This window comes from Artibeus jamaicensis, unplaced genomic scaffold (assembly GCF_021234435.1).
Source record: "Artibeus jamaicensis isolate MK-2021 breed Jamaican fruit bat unplaced genomic scaffold, CSHL_Jam_final contig_327, whole genome shotgun sequence".
NCBI lineage: Eukaryota > Metazoa > Chordata > Mammalia > Chiroptera > Phyllostomidae > Artibeus > Artibeus jamaicensis.
In genome coordinates, this window is record NW_026521772.1 from 4,889,580 (window position 1) to 4,915,605 (window position 26,026).

Consider the following 26,026-nt stretch of genomic DNA (forward strand, 5'->3'; position numbering starts at 1 on the left):
ACTCACACAAAAAGCCCCGCCCGCAGGCAATTGCACCCAGCTGCCCCCGCCCGCCAGCCCCGTGCGCCCCGCCCCAGCCCGGGTGTGCACGCTCACGCCGCGCACTGCCCCGCGCCCGTCCGCCCTCCCGCGCCCATTCGCGGGCGCAGTCCGGGCCTTGGACAGCTCTTCGCTCCTGGGGTTGGATACAGCTCCAGACTTCCCGGCTCCTTCGTCGTCCCTCCCCCCGCCCCCCACGCTGCCCCTCTGGGGGCCATGCTTGTCAGTCCTCTTTGGAATTGTCAGAAATTCCTTTCCACTCTGTGGGCGGGAGACAGGTGGTTTTTTTAAACTGTCTCCCTTCTCTTTATTTATTTTTCCATTTCGCTTCCTTACCTTCTCCTGCCTTCCTTCCCCTGCTTTTTTTTTTTGGATTGCGCCTTCTTCCCCCTCAATTTCACCCCCTCGCTCCGCTCCCCTCCCCCCAGGAGTTTTGTGCTTTAAAATCGTCCAAGGATGCCTCTGGAATACTAGCGCACACTCCTCATTCAGCTGAGCGCGGGACTCTGCATTAATTCAAGGTAAGCCCGGGGTTTGGCTTTTGCTGCCGAGGAAATAAATGGTCGTTTGCGCCCGGAGCCCGCTGCCTGCGGTGCTGCGCAGCCCTCCCCACGGCCGGCGCTACGGCTCCGTCCCCGGGTCTGCTACCTGTTGGGGACGCGCAGACCGTGGAGAACCCTCCCTCGCTTGTCCGAACCTTCTCGGAATCCTCCTCTGCGCCGGTTCTTCTTCCCCACGCGCTGCCCTTTGCTTTGCAACTTCGGTGGCAATTTCTGGAGCGTGGGAAAGCCCCGCGCCCCTGAGATTTCAGGCTGTGAGCGTTGTGCCCTTTGCCCGGCGCCCAGGGCTGGCATCTTGCTCACGATCGCGCGTTTGCTCAGCCCGCAGCGAGGGAGGCTTGTGCCGCCCGGGAGCGCGGACCGGCTTCGCGGAGGTGCCACCGCAGCTCTCCGCCAGCCTGTGGCCTCCCTTGCGGGTCCCGTGCACCAGGAAGTTTCGTGGGGGGACCGCTGGAGGGTAGGGCTCGCTGAGCAGGGACTGGCTTCCAGAGAAGTTTGCGTGAAGCCCTGTGTGCCCTTGGAGGCATCCGGGAGCTGGTATGCTGGGTGTCCCGGCCGCGTACCTGCGGCGACCAGTGGACCCTGTCAAGGGAGAGGGCTGGAAGCTGGAGTTCAGAGGAAGTGGGGGCGGGGGAGAAGCCAGACTACCTACAGTGACTACCTAAAGTGACTTGCTTTTTGACGCGGCTTGATCTCCCTGCGCTCCAGTGGTTGGTGTCCTTTTCTAGCCATGGAACCAACCCCCACCTCTCGGTGCCTCTTCGCTGTGCGCCCTTGCCTAGGAGAGGATGTTGGGAGACACCATCTGCATCCCTCCTGAGATCCAGGCTCCAGCCTTGCTCTGGCGACCAACGGGGCAGTTTGGCTTCTTGCTCGGCTGGGGCCCTGGCTCTGGCTGCTGGCAGCTGAGTGAGACTGTGGGTGGATGACCCGCATCAGGGGGCTTTTAGGTTCTCATGCTCTTCACTTTGGAGGCCACGGTGTCGGCTCCTTGTTTCTTACCTGCCCCCCCCCGGGGGGGGGCCTAGAGCGGCTCCAGGCCACAGGCATCACCAAGAGAGGAAAGGAGCCAGGACGGCTCAGTGCATGGGAGTGTTTTCCTGGAACGAAAGGGTGTTTCTAATGCTTAAACAAGAGCGAGGGGCTTTATCTTCTCTGACGTCAGAGCCCCAGAAAAGGGACTGTCTTCCCCGGGGGGTGGGGGGCTGGCATGAGCACCATGGGAAAACTTCCGGTTGACATTTTCAAGAGACATTACTAATGGCAAAGAGGGAACTTTCTCTGCAAATGTGTGAGTCTTGTAAGGGTGTGCGGGCTTCTCTAGAGCTAGAAGAAGGCGTTCTTTCCCTGTTTGATCCCATCCCACTCCGTCTCCGGCCAGCTAGACCTTCTTCCACTGTGGAGTTTGGGTAATCGTGTGGTTTATGGGCCAAGCCAGGACGCTTTGGAGAGAGGACATTTGTAACAATTACACATGGACAGTGGACACTGTTCAGACAGACCGGGATGGACAGTTGCCCCGAGTTACTGGCTGTGTGGGGAGTGGTCGGAAGAGCGCATGAGACAGCATATGATGCTGCCGTGTTGTGTGTATCTTGCAACTTCCTTCCTGGCACGGTTCTTGACTCAGACTTTGAATGGGCTTTAGCTCAGTTCCCTTAGAGACTCCAGCTTTGAATACACATCTCTTTGCTTTGACAAAAATCCCCTTCCCAGGGTGGACCTGCGTGCTCCGGCCACAGGGATGACAAGTAGAGGGTGATTTACTTGAAGCTCTTTCTAGCTCTCTGTCTGCTTCTTCATGGTGTTTATGAGTCTGGGGCTCCCAGGAGACGGTCGTTCAGAACTTGTGAGTGTTGTGTTGGTGGCAGCGTGATACACAGTGACCCTCCAGTCACACGGTTGAGCGGCTGGATCACTGTTGCCAGACTTCCTGGGCTCCCCGGAGGCTGGGGCTGGGGTGTGTGTGTGTCTGGTTGAAGACACGCCCCCTGCACCTCCACCCCTTAGCAGGGAAATGTCCCGTTCTCACTTCCAGGCTTGTGTGAGGGGGTGATGAAGATGTGGGGGGATGTGTCCCCCCGCCTGCCCCCTCCCCCGGGAGCCCGTGCATCTGCCAGACAGCCAATGAGTCAAGTCCCCGAGGGACTTCAGAAAGCTTGGCTACTGTTTCTTGAGTGCTTATGGTATTCCAGCCAGTATTTGGAGGAGTTTCTGGACTTTATCGTAAATAGTCCTATCCAACCCTATTAAGTCGGTGTCTCCGTTTTATAGGCAAGGAAACTGATGCTCAGAAAGGTCAGGTTGCTCAAGGTCACCCAGACAGTAGGGGCAGGATGGGGACTCAAACCCCAGGCCAGCTGGCCGCCCCCGAGATGGGGCCTCTTGTTGCTGAGGCTGATGTGGTCGGCGTTTGACTCCCAGATGGAGTCCCGCCTGTTTGGGGTGCCAGGCGTTGGGCGGTTCCAGTATCGAGTTGGTTGTGCGGTTCACTTGGCCATCCTGCCTGGTTCTTGACTCATGTTGCCCCTGTCCTTTCTGTCAACGTTGTCCTTTCTTGTTGTCTGGACATTTGTGTCCTCATGCTCTGCCCTGCTGCCCAGACTGTCATTGGAGGCCCCCCCCCCCACTCCAATGTGCTGAGATGTCACCGGGAAGGCAGAGCGCACGTCACCATCGGGTTTCGGGGGGTCTGTCTGTACCTTAGTGACTGAAGCCTGCCCCCCAGAGGATCACAGCACATGGCTCCAGCTGTCTCAGACACTGACTGTGGTCTAGACTTGGCGAGAGCCTCCCTGCCCCTCGGTTTGCCTGGAAGTGACTCTGTAGATTACCAAGGGAACCTGGCCACACCCAGCTGACAGTATCTGAGTCCCCCAGAGCCTTTCTTGATCTTGAAGGCAAAAGTAGAGCCTTAAATAGATAATTATATACATTGTTTCCACCTATCCGTCATTCCCATTTACCCTGTAGCACTGCCGTCAGCCAGACCAAGAACAGCACTGGGGGAGAGGAGGTATTAACAGTGGGGGGTGGGGTAGATGAAAGAGCATTGGCCTGGGAGACTGGACTTCTGGCCCTGACTCAGCCCCTGAAGTAGCCATGTGACCTTGGGCAAGTCAGTGACCTCCCTGGTCTCATTTACCTTGCCTGGAAATGAAGGTTGAGCAGATGCACCCAGGTATCTCCTAGTTCCAATAGTCGAAGAACCCCAGTGCAGGGTGGCTTTACGCTCAGTGTTCAGCAGATCCTAGGCAGAGCTACTCCTCTCTCTCGGTGGTGGGGGTGGGTAGGGGAGCAGAGGGGGCTGGTGGGTGGGAGTTAGATGGAGGCGCCGTGCAAGACGCATCCTGGGGAGGAGCAGCGGCTGTCCCAGGTCTCCCGCGGGCAGGCCTCAGCCCAGTTCTGGTCTGGAAAAAATGGGGCTGTTTATCTGGCCAGGGGAGAGAGAGGCTTTCCTTCCGCCTGCCTTATGCTTCCTCGCATCCCTAATGAGTTACATCACCCTGCATCCCAGTCAGTCAGTGACGGCATTGGGAAGGGCAGGAAACTCAGCACTCTGCTAACCCGCATCTGTAACGGGCTCAGCAAAAGCACTGGGGGAGCGGAAGGGGCGGGAGGTGGGACAATGAGAGATCGTGGTCTACGAAGAGAAGAAAAAAGGAAACACAGTCTGTGTCCTCACCGCACTGACAGTTGTGTTGGGAAGCTTGGATCTAGGCCAGTGGACGAAGTATACATGTGACAAACGATAAAGCCACTGGGAACCCAAAATGCCATCCCAAACCTACTTGCTGTAGTAGAGTTGATTATGGGCAAATCAGGTGCCTTCCTGTCAGGAGCAGAGATGCATGGTGCCCTTTTCACTGTCGCCTGAAAACATGTGTCAGGGCGTAGCCCTCATCTCTGACACGAGCCTTCCGAAGGGTTCTGCCGTCTGCTGTAAACAGGCGGCCTTGGGACCCTTTCGATGAATGAGATTCTGGGACAGAACTGGGCTTACTCAGGAAAGGGCTTTCAACGGCATTGAGAGGATCCATTTTCTGGAATCACAGAGCCTTTATAAAAGTACATTTTATAAAGCACGCAGCTGGAACAAACTTTCCCTCCGTAAATCCAAGTCTGGGATCGGGGTCAAGAGAAAAGGCTCCAGATGGTCTACATGGGGTTGGCGGCGGCAGCAGGGGCTGCAGCTGACGGAGCTCTGGGGGAGGGCGCAGAGCTGGGGCACCAGGAGGCAGGTGTGATGTGGTCTTGGGTACAGGTTGGGCACTGCGGCCTGTGGCAGGGCAGCAAACCCACCGTGTGGCTTTTTATACAATTTCTAACCTGGGTAACAAAAGCCAGGGCTATGCCGGTGGCCACACCTTTTAGTGATGGAGATATTGTAGTTGCAAAAATGCAACCTGCAGTCAGAGTATTGGGTTGACCAAAAAGTCTGTATGTTTTTTCCCGTAAAAGAAAAGATACATTTTTCATTTTCACTAATAACTTTACTGATCTGGATATCTAGAGTATGTTGGCCATCTCCCCACCACTGGCTTCTAGTGGGTAGAGGCCAGGGGTGCTGCTAAATATCTTCCAGTGTGTAAGACAGCCCCACAGCAAAGAATTATTTGGCCAAAATGTCAACAGTACCAGGAAACTTCACAAACCACTTTTGACACGTTCGATCACTCACAGCACCTTCTTCATACACTGCACACGTCTTTGTGTGTTCCAGTTGTGTTTTTACCTTTCTTGATATAATAAAACATAATATACCAAAAATGTTGAGTATCATCTTCCATCTTCACTGTTAAAATGGCTGCACAAAAATTCACCAGTTTTGATGTTTTTTTTTTTTTAATGCATGCTGATATGGCAACAGTCACAATACAATCTAACAAAATTGTTTTGGATGAAGTTAAAGACAACTAAGCGCTACTAGAGTGATCATATGGAGAAAAACAAAGGCACTTCTTTTGGCCAGCCCAACAGCTCCCTGTGTTTTCTCTGCTGCAGAGGGGTCTGTGTTTTGGGGGGCAGCCCCACTTTCTCATGAATGAAATGTGTACACAGCCTTCCGCTGGGAAGATGGGAAAATAAAGATGGAAACGACATTGTTCTCACTCTCAAATAATAGATTTCTCTCTCTAGGTGCAGTACTTTGAAGAAGTCTTTATTTCTTTACCAAAGTATGTGTTTTCCAGGCATGGCATAGCGGACCTGGGCTTACTCTAGTCCTTGCTGGCTACAGACCCCCAGCAAATCACGTGACTCCCAGGGCCTCAGCCACACTATCAGTAGTCAGGCCCAGGTCCCCATCTTCCAGAGAGGGGCTGGGTCAGGTCCCATCGTCCAGAGGAGGGCCAGGTCCAGTGGTCGCCTGCAGCCCCTTCCCACAGAGCTGTGACGTTCTGTGATTTTATGTCCCATCCTTTCTCTCTCTCCCTGTCTTTATTTTTTGTCTCTTCCTCTTCTCTAGTTGTACAATAAGGGTTATTTTTGTTTGCTGTATTTACTGAATAGGAATTTTATGAATAGGAATTTTATTCTTTGTTCTTAATTTAAAAAGAACACTTACATTTCTCTCTCTTAAAAGAAAGTAAACGGAATCTCTCTTGACTTCTGTTGCCCCTGATGTTTCCGAGAGTGCAGCGATCCTAAGTGCACACCCATTTCCGTGCCTTCTTTAGAGAAGGGGTTCATAATGACAGGTGACGCATGCCTGCTCCCTGCTTCGCCTTCGGTTGGCTCTCAGACTCTGGGGTAACGGGCTGTGCTGAAGTCAGGGTCCTGGGTGTCATCCTGACAACCTCAGAACCTGGGTGCTGGCCCAGAGTGGCCCCCGAGGTGCGTGTAGGGGAAGGAACCTGGGTTGGGGGCAAAGGCCTCAGCTCCGCCACTTAGTGGAAAAATCGCCGCCTCTCTCCCGTCACCCTCGTTCTTTTCCTCTCCTACCATCTCTCCCACTCTCCTTTCCTCTGCAGACGTGTCCCGAGTGCCTTTTCTGGGCCAGGCACGGTTTGCATCCTGGGAATACCACCGTGAACAGAGCAGACAGGTTTCCCGCCTTTGTGAAATTTGTATCGCACTGCAGGAGCAGAGAGACAATACATAGACAAGTAAATTTGTAGGGAAAAAGTCGGACCGTGATAAATGTCACTCAGAAAATGAATAGAGGGTGACGGGGCACTGACTGGGTAGCTCTTTGGTTGGGGTCCCTGGGGAGGAAGGCATCTGAGGAGGCTGAACAGCAGAGTGGCAGAACACTGAGACAGGATCCCCGTCACCCATCCTCTGTGGCCGTGGCGAGGAATAGGTACAGCTGTGTGGGAAAGTGTTGCGTGGACTATGACACAGGTGCCCCACATTTTGCATCTCATTAGGCAAAATTCCTCGAGGGTGGGCAGTCTGATTAATTAACGTTTGCAATCTCAGTTCCTAGCGTGGTAGTAAATGTGGGCTGAAAAAACTTATGCATCCAGAATTGGGAGTCTAGAGTTGATTTTAAAGTAATAATATAAACCTAACTGCCCATCAATAGATGAGTGGATATAAAAGCTGTGGTATGTGTATACAATGGGAATATTACTTGGCCATAAAAAAGAGTGAAATCTCACCATCCGCAACAACATGGATAGACCTCGAGGGTATTATGCTAAGTCAGTCAGTCAATCAGAGGGCAACAAATACCAAGTGATCTCATTTTTATGTAGAATCTAAAGAACAAAATAAACAAAATAGAAGCAGACTCTTAGCAGACCGAAGGTTGCTGGGAAAAGGAGGGTTGGAGGACTGGGCGAAAAAGCTGAAGGGATTAAGAAGTACAGATTAGCAGTTACAAAATAGTCCTGGGGATATGAAGTACAGCATAGAAAACTTAGTCAACACTTACTGTAACAACTATGATAACTATGTGTGGTGCCGGGTGGGTGTAGGAATATCAGAGGGACCCCTTTGTAAAGTGTGTGATGGTCTAATCACTATGCTGCACACCTGAAACTCACAAAATAATATTGAGTATAAAGTGTAAAAAGAAAGAGAAATGTCTGTGACCCACCCTTGTTCCTTCCACTCCTGCCACTGTGGGGCTTCCCTGTGCCTTGGGGAGCACGGAGAAGGGTCCCCAGATATCACCAGGCAGAGAGGGATGGAGAGGGATGGGCAGTTGTGACTGATTAAATAGTATTCTCAGGAAGTTCCAGCTTGGTCCTCTTTCTCTCCAGGGTCTTCTTAGCCCAGAGCGGAGGCTAACTCACTTCACATGGGGAGGAGATGCCACAGGCACCCCGTTGCCCTCCACCTCTGGGAGGGCAGCTTCCCCTCCCATGTTCCTGTACCGTCTGCCCCACTCCGGCCCTGGCTCATCAGGTGCCCAGGTGACCGCCGTCCACTCTGCCGACTGTTGGCTGGGCCTTTGCGGACCTGTTCCCCTCCCTGCCACCGCCCTGAGGGCTGAGTCAACACAGCCCACCTACTGAATCCAGTGAGTCAGGCTTTTCAAACACACAGCTGTGATTCACTCCCCTTGTAGCCCTTGAGGTGTCATGGATGACGGCTGAGGGAGGAGGCCGTGTGTCTGTCCCTGTCCCTGTCCCTCACCTTCTCAGGGCTTTCTCATGCTTCCTGCACTCAGGGCCAAGAAGTCTAATCCCACGCTCTTCTCTAGGGTCACAGACTAGTTTGGGGGTACATGAGTGGGTCTTCACCCGTGCGGTGGGGTCCTTCAGGGAGAACACCTGGTCCCAAGGTGTGGCACCTGGACCACTGCATTAGCATCATCCTGCATCCCAAATCAGACATGGCTGGGGCCAAACCTCAAGTTTCAGAACCACCGTTAGGGGCGTAGGTGAAGGCATGTACCAGAAACTTGGTATCTCTAACACCTATTTGAGATATAGGAATCGTTATTCCTGTTTTTTTTTAAAATAATTTTTTATTTCTCAGTTACAATTGTCATACAGTATTGTACTAGTTTCAGGTGTACAACACAGTGATGAGACGTCTCTATAACTTACAAAGTGATCACTGTGATAAATCTAATACCCATCTGACACCTTCCGTAGTTATAATATTATCGACTATATTCCCCGTGGTGCGTACACCCAATGGAACATGACTCAGCCATAAAAAGAATAAAATCTTCTCATCTGCAACGACTTGATGGCCCTAGAGGGTACTGTGCTAAGTGCAATAAGTCAGAGAAAGACAAATGCCATATGATTTCACTGAAACGCAGCTTCTAAAACACAGCGAACAAGCAGACCAGGAACAGAGTCACACACAGGGAACAGTGATGGTAGCTGGATGGGAGGGGGTGGGATGTGGGGGGAAAGGTGATGGGATTAAGAAGTACAAATTGCTACTCTCGTTTCATACAAGGAAACAAAGGCCTCCAGAATTTGGGGTCACAGTACGTGGTGGAGTCTGGATTTGACTCAAGTCTTGACTCCAAAGCCAGACTTACGGTGAAGTTTAGACTCCAAATTATTGCCGGGCCCATCTGTCACTGACCATGAACTCCGTGGTGCTAATTGCTTTCTTGGCCGTTTCCAGGAGACTTTTGAGAAGATGGCAGAGCTGCCCAGTTGGAGGGGCTTCTCTGGGTCCTTCACTGTTCGGTCGTCTCTCTCACCGGGCAGCTCTGGCTGGGTTCCTCCTCCAGGTGAGAACGTAGGTGCTTCCTGGTCCCAGCCCTGACCCTTTTCGCTTCTCACACTACACAGTCGCCCAGGGCCATTTCCTCCCTCATCCCACTTCAGCCATCGCCCGTGTGCTGATGACTTCCAGGTTGTCTTCCAAGCCAGGATCCTCTTTCACGTTCCAGAATTTCTCTCCAGCAGACGACTGGACATTTCTATTCCAACACTCCATAGTATCCCAAACTTACTTTCTTCCAGACCGAGCCCATCATCACCTACCGCATTGTGTCCTTTGTCAGAGAGCCTTGTCCAGCAGGTGCCACTGCCGGCCATTCAGTGTCCAGGCAGAGATCCGAGAGTCCTCTGGGACCCCTCCTGCTCCCATGGGCCCTGTCCTGTCATCTGCATCCTGTTAGTGGGGACGGTCTGCCGATTGTTCCTCCTTCGAGCCCAGGATTCCGTCCCTTCTCCCCACCCTCACGCCCCTGCACCCATCACCTGTCTCCCCGTCTACTGCACACATCTTGTCTCCCCCAAACCCAGCGGCCATACCGTCCTTCTGAAATGCAGATGCAGGCATGTCACCACTGCATGGTTTCTTTTTTTTTCAAAATAAAGTATGTATGGCGTGATGTATAAAGCCTTTCATGATTTGCCCCCTCGCCTGCCTCTCCAGTATAGTTTCTGGATATTTCCTCTCACTTATCCCTATGCTCTGCCCCATTGAGCTACTAGTTACCTAGACACGCCTTTCCCTCCTGTGTCTCGACACCTTCATCCACCTAGTTCAGCCTGACAGGTCCCAGCCCCTCCCCACCAGGGCCTAGCTCGCACGTGCTTATCCTCCCAAACTCAGTGACTTCCTCCAGGAAGCCTTCCTTGCTCCCCGCCAAGCTGCACGAGATCTTTCACTTTGTGTGTCCTTAGTGTCTTCTTGTGTTGCGGCGTCATTGTCGGCTGCCTGTGTAGTGTGAAGTCTTCCATAGCAGGAGTGGTGTTTCTGACCAAAGTCTCCTCAATGCTTTGAACTTGGCAGGTGATCAGTGAGTTTACTGAATCTATAAACAAGTAGAGAAGCCACTCCTGACCTGATTATCTTTCCTTCGATTGCAATACCACCCTCCCTTAGACTGGGCATTGTACTCACCATCTGTGACTTTGTCATTTGTTGACTTTAAAGTGACAGCAAGAACTCACGATCTCCTCTCAGAGACTGAAGGCTGTGATAGCATGAGAGAGAGAGAGAGAGAGAGAGAGAGAAAGAAGGGGTGGGAGAGAGAGAGAGAAAGAAGGGGGGAGAGGGAGCCCACAAAGACTGAAGTGGAAGAATCCAGGCAGATTCCTATTCCTGTCAACTTTGTATCCAATAATTTTTAATTATAGAAAGTTGAAAAAAGGATTTCTTTGATTCCCATATTTTTTTCTCTTTAGGATAGAGTGTATTTTAGTTATGATTACAAACCCTTTCTATGTTGTCTGTAACACGGTAAGTTCCAAATAAATTCTCAGGGGGGCGCTGGTTCATGGCTAGAACTCTGGGTAAGGCTGAGTGTGGAGAGACTGCAGGGAGGATCCAGGAATCCGTGATAGAATTCATGCCCATGGCTGTGAATTCCATCTTTCTGCCCCAAACTCCTCTACCAGTTAACTTTTTCAGCATAACAAGTCATCCCAAAAATCAGTAGTCCAAAAAAACAAAACAAAACAAAACAAAACCAACAACCCCCCCTCGCCCACCAAACCCCCAGTCACTTAGTGTGTCTCACAGTTCTTCAGGGTGGTTGGACAGTCCTTTTGTCCTGGGCTGGGGCGGCTGGGGTTGGCTGATCTAGGCTGGCCTCACTCACACCTGTGGGCCTCTGCTGAGGGAGGGGACAGCTGGATGGCTGGAGCCTCTCTGCTCCTGATTTCCCGTCTGCAGAAAGGCTACCCCAGGCTTGTTCACAGGTTGCAGAAGGGTTTCTCGAAGCAAGCATCAAAGCACAAGCCTTTTCCAGTCCTTCACTCGTGTCACATTTGCTATTGTTCTGTTGCCTAAAGCAAGTCCCAACGTCAAGCTGAGACTCAGTGTGGGCCGGTCCTCCATGAAGCAGACATAAAGATCAGACTCAATGTGCAAAGATTTAATTAGCGGAAACTGCTGTGAAAGACGGTGGGGAGGGAGCCGGGAAGGGCTGGAAGAACTGTCAGAGCACCACTCGAGCGTGGCCCTAAAGGATGGACAGGGGAAGGACGGTTGGTGGAAGGGTTGGCTGCACAATCTCAGGATGCTCCGTGAGACTGCCGGGAAGCTCTCTGGCCCAAGTCGGCCATCTGAGGGTCCTGCGCCACCCAGGAGTGGGCCCGCAGTCATGTCCCTGTGCTGCGCCCTTTGCAAGTGCGGTGGTGGATTTCAGGGCCTGGCAGCTGGGGCTCTCAGTCATTAGCTATCTGCCAGGTACATTCTCACGGCCACTCCAGCCCCAGAGTTACACTTCCAGCTCAGACCTCTCTTTTAAGATCCAGACGTCCACAGCTGTCGCCTTTCTTGACGTCTCCGTCCTGCTGTCCCAGAGGCTCCTGAGACTCAGTGTGTTCAGACTGAAGTCTTCATCTCTACCACCAGATCTGCTTCTCCAGCTTTCTCTGTCTCGGGGCGTGGCACCTCCATCCACCCAGAAGCCCAGGGTCACTGTTGGTACTGGCACCTCCCCAAGCCCTCAGGTAACCTGTTATGAAACCCTGTTGCTATAATGGCCTGGATGCTTCTGGATCCTGTATTCTTCCCTGCACCCCCACTGCTACCACCTAGACCAAGCTGCTATCATCTGTCATTCAGATGACCACAGCAGCCTCCTAACTGGTCTGTCCCCTTCCTCTCTGGTCCCCTTCATGGATCCAGGCTCCTCATGGTCACTCTCATGGTCCTGAAGAATAAACATGATCGTACCACTCCTCAGCCTAAAGTCCAAAACCTTGACCGTGGCCTCTGTGCCCCACGTGTTCTCGGCCCCTGCTCTCTCCTGCTGCAGCTCCTCCATCTCTCTTCTCTGCCCACTGCCCTGTAGCCATGCCGGACCCCTTTAGAATGTGCCGAGCTCCTTCTCACCACAGGGCCTTTGTAGGTGCTGCCCCCGCCCCTCACTAATTCTTCCAGCCTCTCACTCCTTAGTTACCTGGTTCATGCCTATTCATTGTTCAGTTCTCAACTTCAATGTCATTCTTCAGTGAGATCCTCCTCGACAGCTGCCCTCTCTCACAGTCCCTCTGATGTGTGTCCTTCTGTTGCTTCTTGTCACACCCTGCACTCAGCATGGTTTGTGTGTACATGTTTAATATCTCTGTCCCCCAGGCAGAGAGTTCCCGGAGGCACGGGACCACGTCCCTACATTCACTGCTGGGTGCCAGAGCGCTGCATGGTCCCGGCTCCGTAACATTGGGTGAATGGATACAGGTCCAAGGGAGCAAAGGGAGCTGGGCTGTGGGAGACTGGATCTTGTAGGGGTTCACCCCTCCCAGTCCCTGGGTCAGGAGAGGGAAGCGGGCGGGACGCCCAGGAGGAATGGAAGGTGCTCTGCTTCTGTGAATGTGAACTCCCTTCAGGGAAATCGTGCCAGGACCCAGCACTGTTGCTCTTTGCACACTCTTTGCTTCCCCTTCACCTTCCCCCAGACTCCTCCCTTCGCCACCAGGCTGGGGCTGTTGTTGGCTCCATGCTGAGCAAACCAGCCCCTGAAGGGATAGAGCTTCTCTGCATGGGCCAGAGAAGCTGGGGCTCGCAGCTCCTCCCCGGACCTGGGAGGGTCGCCTGGTCCCAGATCTGCATTCAGCCTCCTGCTGCCTCTGCCTTTTGCCCACCACCTCTCCCTACCATGGCCACCTTTTTTAAGGCCCCTCTCTTCCCCCTTTCTCTGCCTTCCTCAAAGGCCGAAGCATCTCAGAAATGTCAAAGCAGACATTAGTCATGTTGGCGGGGCGGGCTGCCCAGGGAGTGAGCAGAGCTGAGCGCCTGGTCAGGTCAGCCTGGAGGAAGGTGCCGGGTGCTGGGCACACACAGCCGAGTGAGCTGCGTGGCTGCGCAGCTGCCCCCAGCTCTGTCATGCTCTCTCCCCCTCGAGGGCGGAGGGCGGTGGTGGTGGGACGGGTTTGCTGACATCCTAGAATTGTTGTTGAAACTCTGTTGCCGGAACATAAAGCTGTCCCGCTCCCTGTGACTGGGTCCTTTGTGAGTGGGGAGTGTGGCAGGGTGTAGATGAGCAATAACCAGGCCGGTGGGCACTCAGGTGTGTGGTGCAGGCTTAGAGGACTGGCCTTGGGCTTGGGCAGCCTCTGGGTAGGGTCCTGGCTGTCCCATTCATTGCTTAGTCGTTCTGCACAGGCGACTCATTGCCTCTGAATCTCAGCTTCTTTAAATGTATGTAGGGGCAGGACCTACCTCACACACGGGATTTGTGTGGAGTTGGGATCAGTATAAGCCATCAACAAATATTAGCTAGAGGTGTCGAGACTTGTTTAGGATCCAGGGATGGAGCTGGGCTCCAACGGGCAGGGGCAGCAAGGCGGAGGGCCCAGGGCTCAGTGAAGGCCAGTGAGGACCTCTCAGGGAGGCAGTCCTTGAGATTGCCTCGGGCCCCACCTCCTCTCAGGTGGGGGTGTAGATGGCGAGGGTGTGGGAGGGGCTGCTGCTGGTTTTTAGAGGCCATTCAAACCAGTAAGGCAAACACAGTCTAAATTACAGCCCATTTTATTGCTTTACTCTGTGTTTTAAACTTTTCATAGCAAAACTCTCAAAGCCCAAATGTGAAATACCAGTGAACTAATTTGCTCTGGAAACTCAAGGCCTGAAAACAGCTGTAATGTCCGCTGTTCTGTGGGGACGAGCTCTTGAGAGCTGCGCTGTTTTGTTCGGTTTTGTTCGGCCCATAGAGGTAGAAGGTGCTGGAGGTCTGCAGTGCCATGAACCTGCTAGAAGAATGTTAATCCTTGGTTTCACTGGTCCAGAAGGAATCTTCCGTTTGGGAGGGGCCCATATCGACCTTCAAAGGAGTCCTAACAGATATGATTATACCCAAGACCTCACCCAAAGTCCAGTACATCAAAAAATATTAAACCTCTAGTATGGCGCCTCTTAACCTTTGAGTCATAGGAGTTTTTGAAAATTTAATGAAGGCTGTGGCCTTGACCTGGTAAAATGCACATGCCAAATAATCATACAACACTAGGGGACCCCAGGGCCTCATGAAGCCCCTGGCGCTAGGAGCCTGGCTAGATTCCCCATATCTGGACTATCCGCAGCATTGCGAGTCACCAGAAGCCTGGGCAGAGCTCAGAGGACAGCGCCAGGGGGACAGGCAGGCCTGGCGGGGCCGAGGGGGCCCCTTGCTGAAGCGTCACCTATGCTGTACGATACTCAACGCCCTCTCTGAGGGTGCCTCCTGCACCCCATGGCGACGGAGGCTTCCTTCTGCAGCTGGGAGTCTGGCCACCATGTGGAAAGCTGGCAGTGGGTCAGCATGGCCACGGGATGCCGGGGTAGGGACACAGCAGAGGGTGGCCTGGAAAGCAGATGACGTCACTCCAGCCCTTGCCAGCAGGAACTTCTTGTGGCTCCCCGGAAGGGGCTCCCTTGCCCTCAGGCCTCTGCTCACACTTTTCCCATCCTAAAATACCCCGCTTTCCCCCTCTGGCTGTACTCCAGGGTCTGTCCTCCTCCAGGAAGCTCAGGGCACCTCTGGAAGCCCAGCCCCGCCGTGGCTGCCCAGACCAGCGCGTCACTGTGGCCACCACACCCTGTGCTGCGTGTTCTCATGCTGCTCGGTGTTTTGGCAAACTTTTCAGCTGTAGGACTGACTGCGAAGTGAGAGGGCAGCTTCTAAAGGTTGGGGCTGCACCTTCCGCCTGGCTGCCCAGAGGCTCCAGGGGGAAGTTTAAGCAGAAATCAGCCACGTGACGCCAAAGAGCAGCTGAGCAGTGAAACTCCACCGAAAGCCGCGGCCGTGGAGGTGACGGTGTCTTCGAACTCCTTCCGCCCCTGGAAACCCTTTTGTTTCTCCTTTTATCAGTGCAGTGCAATTTCTCCAAAGAGTTGTTTGCAGCTGTTGGGTCCAAATTCTCTTTCCCTTTGTTCTCTTCTTTTCAAATTAGCTCTTTTTTTTTTTTATTGGGAGAATTTCAAACATGGGCTAACTTAATGAGAATAGTATTATGAGCCCTCAAGCAGTAAGGCCCGGCTTCAGTAACGATCAACTCATGAGCAGTTTGCTTCATCTGAATCTTCTTTCTTTCCCTCTGCGCCGGATTATTTTGACACCGGTCCCAATCATCATGTGATTCTGTTCATAAATATTGAAGCACCAGTCACTAACAGATAATGGACTAGAAAAGTAACCATAGTAGCATTGCCACGCTTGCCCAAATGAACAATAATGCCGTAATATCTTCAGATAGCTAGCTGGTATTCATATTTCCTCACTCAGATAATTTCTTTAAGCAGTTGGTTTGTGTGGGTCAGAATCCAAAGAAGGGCCACATATTCTATTTTGCTGAAACTTTTTTTTTAAAATCTTATTCTGTAGGTTACTTCCCCCACTTTGCTTTTGGCCTTATAGTTTATTTGTTGAAGAAACTTGGTCTTTTTTCTTTATTGTAGATGTTTCCACATTTTGTGTTTTGCTGGTTGTACCCCCTTTGTTCCCCGCGTTCCTATAAGTTGGTGCTTAGCTCCATCTGATTCAGATTTGGTTTCTTCATTATTTTGCGAGATGACTTCCTGGGGGAGCGTGTACTTCCATCAGAGGCTCTTCCTGTCAGGTGGTTTCCCTTCCTGTGACGTCGGCAGCCACTGAGGACCGTTGCCTAGATCAGAGTTGACACACCTTTTCTATAAAGGGCTAGACAGTAGATATTTAGTCTGTGGGCCGTGCTGTCTCTGTCTCAATTACTCAACAGGGCCATTGTACTGCAGAAGCAGCCATAGCCACTATATACATGAATGGGCATGGACGAGTATATGCAGGTGACTTCTGAGTATTAAATATATAGCTGAATATATGTGGATGTCACATATTATACTTAATATGATACTAAATGTACTGCTCTAGCCTGGTCTCTTCCCTGAACCCTACATGGGTCTCTCCAGTTGCCCATGAGCCACTTCCACATGGACTTCCAAGGGACCCATCCAACCTTATGTGTCCATAAAACCTGCTTCTTTAATTTTGCTCTCTGAGTTAATGAAAACTCCATCTTTCTAGTAGCGTAGGCCAAACAAATCTCAGCGTTGTCCTTGACACCCTTTTTTCTTTCACTCCTTGCACCCAGTTGGTCAGCAGATCCTCCTGGTTCTGTCTTCGAAGTGTGTCCACGTCTCACCACCTCCGCTGCCATGACCCTGGTTCATATCACTGTCACTGCTCTCCAGGATTGTCGCAGCAGTCTGCTACTGACTGAAGCGAGTGGTTGTGTTTCCTTACTTGGAGTGAATCCTCAACCCAGCATCCCAAGGGACTTTTTAGAAACTTTAAGTCAGGATATCTCACTCTTCTGCTGGAAACACTTCCATAGGTTTCCAACTCGTGGGGAGGAGAAGCCAGAATCCTTCAGTGGCCTACACACCCTGTGGGCTCTGAGCCCTGCCCCACCCCTTACCCCTCTGACTCTGCTGGGGTCTGTCCCTGCCATGGTCACACAGACTCCTTGCTGGACCGAAAGTGCTCGGCACACTCTCAGCCTCTAGCTCTTTGCACTTGTTCTTCTCTCTGCCTGGGATGCTCCTGCGCAGAGATGTCTGTGTGGCTCACCCTTCAGTGTCTGTCGGAACATCACCTTCTCAGTGGGGCCTCCCCGACCACGTGACTGTTCCCTCTACCTCTGCTCCCCAGGAAAGAAGAAAGTCAGGAACTCGACAGGCACCAGCTGGGCTGTCTTTCCTCTGACGCCCTTAGGGAAGCTGACTGGCCGAAGTCACGCAGACACATCTGCCTTCCCTTCCTTTTCCTCAGCCCTGGCTCAGCCCTGCCCTGGGAGTCTGGACTCTCGATGGTGTCGAGGCCAAGAGGGCATAGCCTTTCCCTCCATGCAGGATGCCCTCCAAGTCCCTAGAAGGAGGCCTCTTTTCTCTTCCTTAAAAAATAAGGTCTCAGCCTTGGCCAGGTGGTTCACGTGGTTGGAACATTGTCCCATACACCAAAAGGTTGTGGGTTTGATTCCCAGTCAGGGCACATACCTAGGCTGCGGATTTAATCCGTAGTCAGGGTGTGTATGGGAGGCAACCATAGATGTTTCTCTCTCACATCAATGCTTCCCCACTTCCTCCCGCACCCATTCCTCTCTCTCTGAAATCAATAAACAGATACTCAGGTGAAGGTTAAAAAAAAAGGTCTCAGAGTTCTCCGGGTTGCTGGGCTAGCTGGGGTGTCCCAGAGCTGCGGCTGGTGGGACGTACTCACTCTGGGCTCACAGACTGCCTTGGGTGTTTTCTTCCAGGCCTTCACTCAGGACTCCTGCTTCCTTCCAGGTTTCCTTCCAAGGCCCGGAGCCTGGAGCGCGCCTTGGCCTGGAGAACGGCCGAGGACCTTTTTTGGACCTTTCTACCCTCCCCTCTGTCATCCAGGGGCAACGGTGTTTTGGTTGCTCTCCATTTGTCTGTCTATCATTTTGGATTTGCGTCCACCCCTGACATACGGAGACCTGGGGTTCCTGCTGGGGGATTTGGATGGTATTGTGAGCAGAGATGGCTGCAAAGCTGGCACCTTGGAGGCTTTCGCCAGCCCAGCTGCTCATAGTTCAGCCCTTGTCCCCCTGCTTACAGTGTCACAGGCTCTCTGAGCTGTGGGGGGCCCAGCGACCACCTAGAGCAACCCTCTGAGTGTCTTCTGCAGCAGGTCTAATAGCTAGCTCTCCAGGCTGCCTCAGTGATGTTGAAGATGACCCACTGTGTTTGCACTCAGGTCTCATCATTAGGAAACATGACCTTCCATAATCAAGTTGCTTGTTTTTCTTCTTGATGGGGTAATTCCAGTATGACTTTTTAAACACTTCTAAAGCAAGGGCTTGAATGAGGGTATAACCTAGTTAGGGTCCCCTTTACTAAGGGGGTGAGGTTCTTAAAAGCAGGATCCCATCCTGTTCGTCTCCATGTTCCCAGCCCTTGGCATAGGGCTGGGATGACAGGTGCTCAGCAGAGGTGGCAAGGACAATGATAAACGAGGCACTACTACTACTTATTGAGCACTTACAATGTGGCGGACACCCTTCTAAGTCCTCTCTGTCCTCGGAGCACCCGGTACAGTAGGCAGCGTCAATACCACCACTGTCTGGACGAGGGACCTGAGGCTTATGAATGCTAAGGACCTTGTCTAGGAAGGTGACATAGTTATGGAAGGGAGTGGTGAGGATTCAAACCCGGGAGGGTTGATTCTAGAATTTACCCCCTTCTTTGGATAGTACTTAAGGTTTATTTCTTCTTTATTTTTATGGTGGTTATATATATACATATATATATATATGTGTGTGTGTGTGTGTAAATATATATGTATATATGCATGTGTGTATATATATCATAAAATTTACCATGTTAACCATTTTGAAGTGTGCATTTTAATGGCATTAAGTACATTCACATTAAGGCCATAAGCACCGTCCATCCTAGAACTTTTCCTTCTTCCCGACCACTAACCAGTATCTCCCCATTCTCCTCCCAGCCCTTGGGAACTACCATTCTGTACTTTCTATGACCGTGACCACTCAAGGTACCTAGTACAAGTAAAATCATACAACACTTGTCCATTCGTTACTGGCTTATTTCACTCAGTATAGTTTCTGCAAGATTCACCTACGTTGTAGCGTGGATCAGGGTTCTCTTCCTTTTTCAGGCTAAATAATACTTCCTGGTGTTGGTAGAGCATATTTGTGCACACAGTTGCCCACCGATGGCTGCGTGGATGGCTTCCACCTTTTCCCTAACGAGAGGAAGTCCGTGGTGAGCAGGGGACTGAGAATACCTGGGTCCCTGCTGCCAGTTCCTTTGGCTGTGTAGCCGGAAGTGGAACTACTATACATCAGACGGTAATTTTATGTTTGCTGCTTTTTAGGACCTGCCACACTGCTTCCCACGGCGGCCACGCGGTTTACATTCCCACCAGCAGTGTGCAAGGGTTCCAGTTCCTCCACACACACTCTCACCAGCACTTGCGTTTATTATTTCTGAAAAATACCATTCCTCCCAATGGGCGTCAGTGGGTATCTCCTCGTGGTTTTGATGAACGTTTCCCTGATGACTGGAGATTTGAGCACTTTTCATGCATATGCATCATTTGTACATCTTCTTCGGAGAAATAACTATTCAAGTACTTTTGCCCATTAAAAACATTTTTGGGGGGTTTGGTTTTTGAGTTTTGGAAATTCTTTATGATAAACCTTATAAGATGTATGATTTGTAAATGTTCCCTACCATTCCATAGGTTGCCTTTTTACTGTGTTGACCATGTCCCTCAACGCGTAACAGTTGTCAATTCTGATGAAGTCCGATTTACCTTTCGTGGTTGTTTCCTGTGTTTTTGGTTTCATATCGAAAAGTCATTGCCAAATTTAATGTTGGGAAGCTTTTTTTCTGTTTTCTTCTGAGGATTTTATAGTCTTAGCTCTTACATTTAAGTCTTTGATCTGTTTGAAGTTCATTTTTGTGTATGGTATAAGGTATAGGTGTAAATTCATTTTTTTGGCATGCGCACATCTGGTTTTCTCAGCATCCTTTGTTGAAAATACTGTCCTTTCCCCATTGAATAGTTTTGGCAGTCTTGTTAAAAACCATTTGACTGTATATGTGGGGATTTCTTTCTAGGCCGTCTGAACTATTCCACTGAACCATGCGTCTGTCTTTATGCCAGTACCACACTAGTTCAATTATTGTAGCTTTGAAATAAGTTTTGAAACTAGGATGTGTGAGACCTCTTTGGTTTTTTTTTTTTTCTTTTCCAAGATTGCTTGGCTACTCCAGGTTCTGTGAGTTTTTATATGAATTTTAGGCTTGGTTTTTCTATTCTGCAAAAATTGTTGTAGGGACTTTGACAGGGATTGCAGGAAACCTACTGATAACTTAGGGTAGTATTCTTTTTAAACCACATAAATTTTATTAGTATTTTATATATTTTACAGGAAAAAATCCAAAGTTCTCCGGGACCATACCCAACTAGCTGAGTCCCAGCTGTCGGGCCAGATTTTTCGAAACCAAATAGTAACATATATAACTTACTGTTTTGTACCTAGATATATTTTTCCCCTTCGGAATTGACCTTGGAAATCCTTCCAAATCAGGAAATCTGCCTCCATATATATTTAAAGGCTATATATGCATTTCATAATTTATGTAGCAGATTTCCTTTTGATGAGCTTGTGGGTTTTTGCATTTTTTAAAATTTGCAATATTTCACTATTTTCCCCACCTGAGGACTAGCACTGCCTTCATTGCTTGTTGACAGTTAAAATCCAGCAAGTGACCTAATTTTTCTGGCTACTGGTTTCCCATTCTAAAATGAGCATCAGATGCTACCCTTTCTCCTTCTTGAAGCTGTGTTTACCAATGAGCTGATACCTAAGAAATACTTTGTAAAATAGGTCATGCTTATAAAAAGTAAAGAAATATTGTTGGAAACATTAGGTATTTTTGCACTGTCTGGTCTAGGAGTTGGCCTGAAATATTATTTTTTAAGAGCTTGCTGCATGAATATGTAGAGCTTGTCAAGGTTTTATTGCCTATGAGTTCTTGAAGATATTTGTTTCCATAAATGAGCACCATATATAGGCTACTGAATTTATGATGCTGTTAGTCTTATTTCATAAATTTACAGTTATGAGAGTGCTCTTGAAAATCATGCTCCATGTCAAAAGAGAAAAAAAAAAAAGAACAAGGAAATCAAGATGCAAGAACAGATACTAAAATTTCCTGTAAAGGGGAAATGTTTCACTGTGAATGTTTCAGTGAATAAACTTATAAAGATGTCATCCGCGCACACACACAGAGGTATGTGAAGGGAATTTCCTAAAAGCAGGATTGTGGAGCCAGATAATGAGTTTAAAACTTCACAGTAGAGGCCTGAATTGCCATCCGGGAAACTTGAGCCGTCCAGCTCTTCCGCGTGATGGCCATTTCCCCGCCTCCTTGCCCGCACGCAACAATGTATGGGGTGTGGACACGTGGTTTTGGCCTCCCCCCCCCCCGCAGTTTAAAAATGGTCTCTCCCGGTTTCCATGCGGATCTCGCTCATTGTGAGATTGGGCATCTTCTCAGGTAGGAAGAGTCACATGTCTTCGTCTTTGAAATCAAATTCTTGTATATTTTTAAAATTAATCTGTAGTTTTTTACATGCGAAGAAAGCTGATCCTTTGTCTAGTTTCCGAATTTGGAGCTTGCCTTTTGAAGTTGTCTGTTTTTATGGTAATGTTTACATTTTCATGTAGTTGAATGTATCAGTCTTTTTATGACTGTGTTTGGCTTTACGTTATTCTCACCAGGGCCTTCACAACCACAAAAATTACACATTGAGAACAATTCCAGCACTTACGTGGTTTCATTTGTTACATTTAGATCTTTGATTCGCTGATAATGTATTTTGGCCTGAGCATGAGGGAAGGATCCTACTTAATTTCTCCCCATACGCCTACTCGGTGGTCCCAACACTGTTCCTTGAATAGTGATTCCTGACTCAGTGATCCGAAATGCAATATTTCTTATACATAGTTGGGGCTTTTTGGGTATGTTTTAAAATTCTGTTCTATTGGTCCATTTGTCCATTCATATGCCAGAACGTATGTTTTAACTAAGGCAGTTTTATAAAACGCCTTAACACCTGGCATTCCTAGTCGTCTTGCATAACATCCCCTCCCCACCCCCTCTCCAGAATTTTCCTGGATGTTCTTGCTTAGTTACTGTTTCATGTGAACTTAAAACTTACCTCTCTTTCAGATTCATTGGTGATTTTGTTGAGAATACCTCCAGTTTATAAATGAATTTGAGGGAGAATTTACATCTCTATGATGTTAAATTTCTTTAGCCATGAATGAGACTTTCCATTTGTTCAAGTTCCTTTGCATTCTTGTATTTTTAAATAAAAAATTTCTTCCTACATCGTGCATATTTCTTATTGCGTTCCTTCCTCGGGCTTTATGCTTTCATTTCTTACTGTGACGATCCACATTCTTAACTGCTAGAGATCTCATTGTGCTCTTAGAAACTTAGTCACGACACGCTTCTCCCCTTCCCGGCCTGGGCGCTACGTATCCCTACAGGAAAAACGTCCTCTGAAGCAGTGCCACTGATTGCAAACTTGGCCCATGATTCGCCATCTGTTTTTACTTTCTGAATAATGGGTTTGTTCCAGGCCCTTTTATACGTTTCATCTTAAAATCATCTTACATTTGTCTAAAAAGCTCTTCTGTAGATAGCTGTTATTTCATTGGATCCTCATAACCTTGAGATGTGAACAAAGAGGATATTTATTTGTGTCGATTTCAAGGAGGAAGTAATTGCTGCTTGGGCAGATTAAGAAGCCCACTGAGAATGCAGGTTGGTGCGGCCACTGCAGAAAACAGTGTTGATGCTCCTCAAAAAATTACAAATGGAACTGCCTTATGGCCCAGTGGTTCCATGGCTGGGTGTGTATTTGAATAAACCGAAAAGACGAATTTGAAAGAATATGTGTACCCTCATCTTCATGGCAGCATTATTTATAACAGCCGAGACACGGAAGCAGCCCAAGTGCCCATCACTAAACGGGTGGCTGAAAAAGCTGTGGTACATTCACACAGTGGAATATTATTCAGCCATAAAAAGGAAAGAAATCTTACTATTGGCAACGGCATGGATAGTCCTAGAGGGTGTTATGTTAAATGAAATAAGTCAGATGGAGAAGACAAATACCATGTGATTTCACTTATGCGTCGAAGCTAAAGAACAAAACATACCAATAAAATAGAAACAGACTCATACAGAGAACAGACTGAAGGGCGCCAGAGGGGAAAGGGGGCTGGGGGCTGGGCGAAAAGGGTGAAGGGATTAAGGAGTACAAATTGGTAGTTACAAAATAGTCGTGGGGACGTAATGACTGTGTGTGGTGCCAGGTGGACCCTTGAAATACTGGGGGATCACTTTGTAAAGTATGTGACTGACCGCTATGCTGTATGCCTGAAACTAACATTGAATGTAAACTGACATTGGAAAGAAAAAGACAGGGAGAGAATGACAACAAAATCATAATGATGGTAGTAAATAATCCACCTGAGGTCACACAGGTGCAGATAGTCCGTGGACTGGGACAGAACGTGGGCCTTGCACATCCCAGTCCAGCTTCTTACAAGCACCCCTCTTTCCTCACAGCAGCCCCACGCTGCTGCCGTATTTCTAGAGGGGCTTCTGCCTCTCCTCCGGGGCCACCGTCATCCCGGTTCCCCTCCCTGAAGCCCGAGACTTGCTGCTTTGTGTCTGTGCGGAGATGGGCAGACTGCTTGCTGGGAGCACACCCACAGCCCAGCTGTCAGATACGGCGAACCGGTGTCGGCTTCTGCTGCCCGTGGGATGTTTTCTGTGGCACAGTTGGGAAGGTTTGTCCTGTCATGCCCAGAGGTGGCGGTGGCAGGTGGACAGCCTGAGCTGTCTCATACTGCTGCCTTGACCTCTCTGGGCGAACAATAAAGCACCGCCACCTTCCTCTACCCACTCCCCCCGGTCCAGACGAGGATTAGAGGCAGCCACACTCATTCTCTGACTTCTGCAGGATTGGCTTGTGCCCTGCGGAGGTTCAGGGTCCCCTTCCTTTCAGGAAGCCGGCCCTGGGTTCCCGGCTCAGCCAGGCTACAAGGGGCACAGTGCGCTGGAGATGGGGTCTGCAGGGGCCGCAGAGCGCAGAGTTTTAGTCACCATTAATCCCTTCCTCCCTCCTTCCCTCCCTCCCTCTCTCCCTTTATTCTTGAAAAGTATTCACAGTGTTTTACCCTGCCCCCTTCCTCCAACTGTCATTAGGCTGGGTATGCTGCCATCGTTCCTGGATCGTTCATTCATCCATTCATTCATTCCATGAGTTTTTATTGACTGCTCCCCCTGTCAGACATGGTTGCAGGTGCTGAGGATACAGCTGTGAGCAGGACCCCCTCCCTGAGCTTAAAGGGGTGAGAGGAGATAAACGATCAGCAAGTAACTAGACTGGCAAGTAAGATGGCTTCCCAGGACAAAGAGTGCACTGGGGAAAACAAGAAGGGAGGCAAAGGAGATTCGGGGGTCTCTTCCAAATGGGGTGGAGGAGATGGAATTGGACTTGAAACTTGAATGCCTACACGAAGCCGGCTATGCCAAGTTCTGCCTTCCAGGCAGAGGGACGAGCAAGGGCGTCAAGGCTCTTCCTCTTCCACCAGCAAAACGCCCTCTTGGACTCTCTCCACCCCACGGCCCACTTCCTGTGGCTCCTTTCCCAAGGGTCCTGTCTCCGGCTCAAGAGTTGAGGCTCCCACGCAGACAGACCTGCAGGAGAAAGGATGCCTGGCCTGGTGCCTTCCCCGCAGCCTCCGGAGAGGGCAGATGCCTTTCTTCTGCCTCTCAGAGCAGCTGCGAGAAAGGGCCGGGGGAACAGAACTCAGCTTTCCCGGTGCCGTCCTAGACTGAGTGACTGAGCAATTGCCGCAGAAGGAAACCTGGGTCTGACGGGTGCAGAACGCTGTCTGCCCCGGGGGGACATCTGTCGGGGCCAGTCGAGTCACATTGTAAGCGTCTTCCCTGCCCAACACCCCCACCCCCGTTTAGCGTGAAAGCCAGTGGAGTCTTTTGTGGAAAAAGAGGCACAGGGAGGGTGCAGTGCAGTAGGAGGGGCCTTTCCGGGGCCTTTCCGGGGCCTTTGTTGTGACTTCTGAGCTGACCGGGAACCCAGAGTCTTTTTTTAAATTTTATTTTTTAAGAACCTACTGGCAGATCCCCATTTGCCTCTGCGGTTACACTGGCCAGGCCAGCCGAGGGAGCTAGCCAGATCTGAGGTTGTTCCTGCAGCTACGTCACGTCCCTCCCCTTGCCCCACTGCTGCCTGCCATCCACAGGTGGCCAAGGTGTGACAGTCTGCATTTCATCCCTGAGAGAAAGAGATGAGCAAGCCCAGACCCTGGAGTGGGAGGCAGCAAGGGGGGCTGGCAGGACATGACGAGGCTCAGCTGGCTCCCCCCCCCCCCGCCACTGCACCCACCACCACAGAGAGGCAGAAGCCCTGCCCCACCTCGCTGTGGGGGCAGCCATGCAGACTGCAGACTCAGCCCCCCAGCTCCCCGAGAATGGGGCCAGGGAGAAGCTGCCTTGCAGGGTGAGCGGCCACTGGCCTGCTGACCTCGATGACCGCCTTGGAGTGCCGGTGGCTTTTATCCTGGTGAAGCCTTTTCATCAGAGCTTCGCAGACCAGGGCACGGTGTCTCGTGCAGTCAGTGTGAGCCTGGGCAGTAGGGACTCTGGCTGAGGTGGAGTCACTTCACTTAGCCACACACTGAGCTGGCAGTTCAGGCGGCTGCGCCTGTGGTGTGAGCAGGCCACCGAGAAGGTTGTGGGTCTAAAATAATGCCCGGGGTCTCCTGGCTCCAGAGTCGCCCTTGGGCATCTGGCTGTGTGACTCAGGGCCACTGCTAGGAGGTCAGCTCATGGCCCGAGAGGGGGCACAAATGGACGTGCTGGCCAGGGCGGGTTTCTTGGCCCAGAGACAAAGACGGGGCTCACCCAGGGCTGCAAGAGGCATTAGCGATGGGTTGTCCAACGTCTTCGTTTTACGGGCGAACAGCCCGAGGCTCTGGGAGGCCTGCTGG

General features: G+C 50.6%; 1 protein-coding gene across 1 annotated transcript in view; it reads left to right on the plus strand.

The window, feature by feature from the left end:
- Positions 1-500: 500 nt before the first annotated feature.
- CACNA1E (calcium voltage-gated channel subunit alpha1 E) overlaps positions 501-26,026 on the plus strand; it is a 403,397-nt gene continuing 377,871 nt past the window's right edge. Inside the window, exon 1 of the mRNA XM_053663734.1 lies at positions 501-560. The gene's annotated coding sequence lies outside the window, so the exon portion shown is untranslated. The remainder of the gene's footprint in view (positions 561-26,026) is intronic.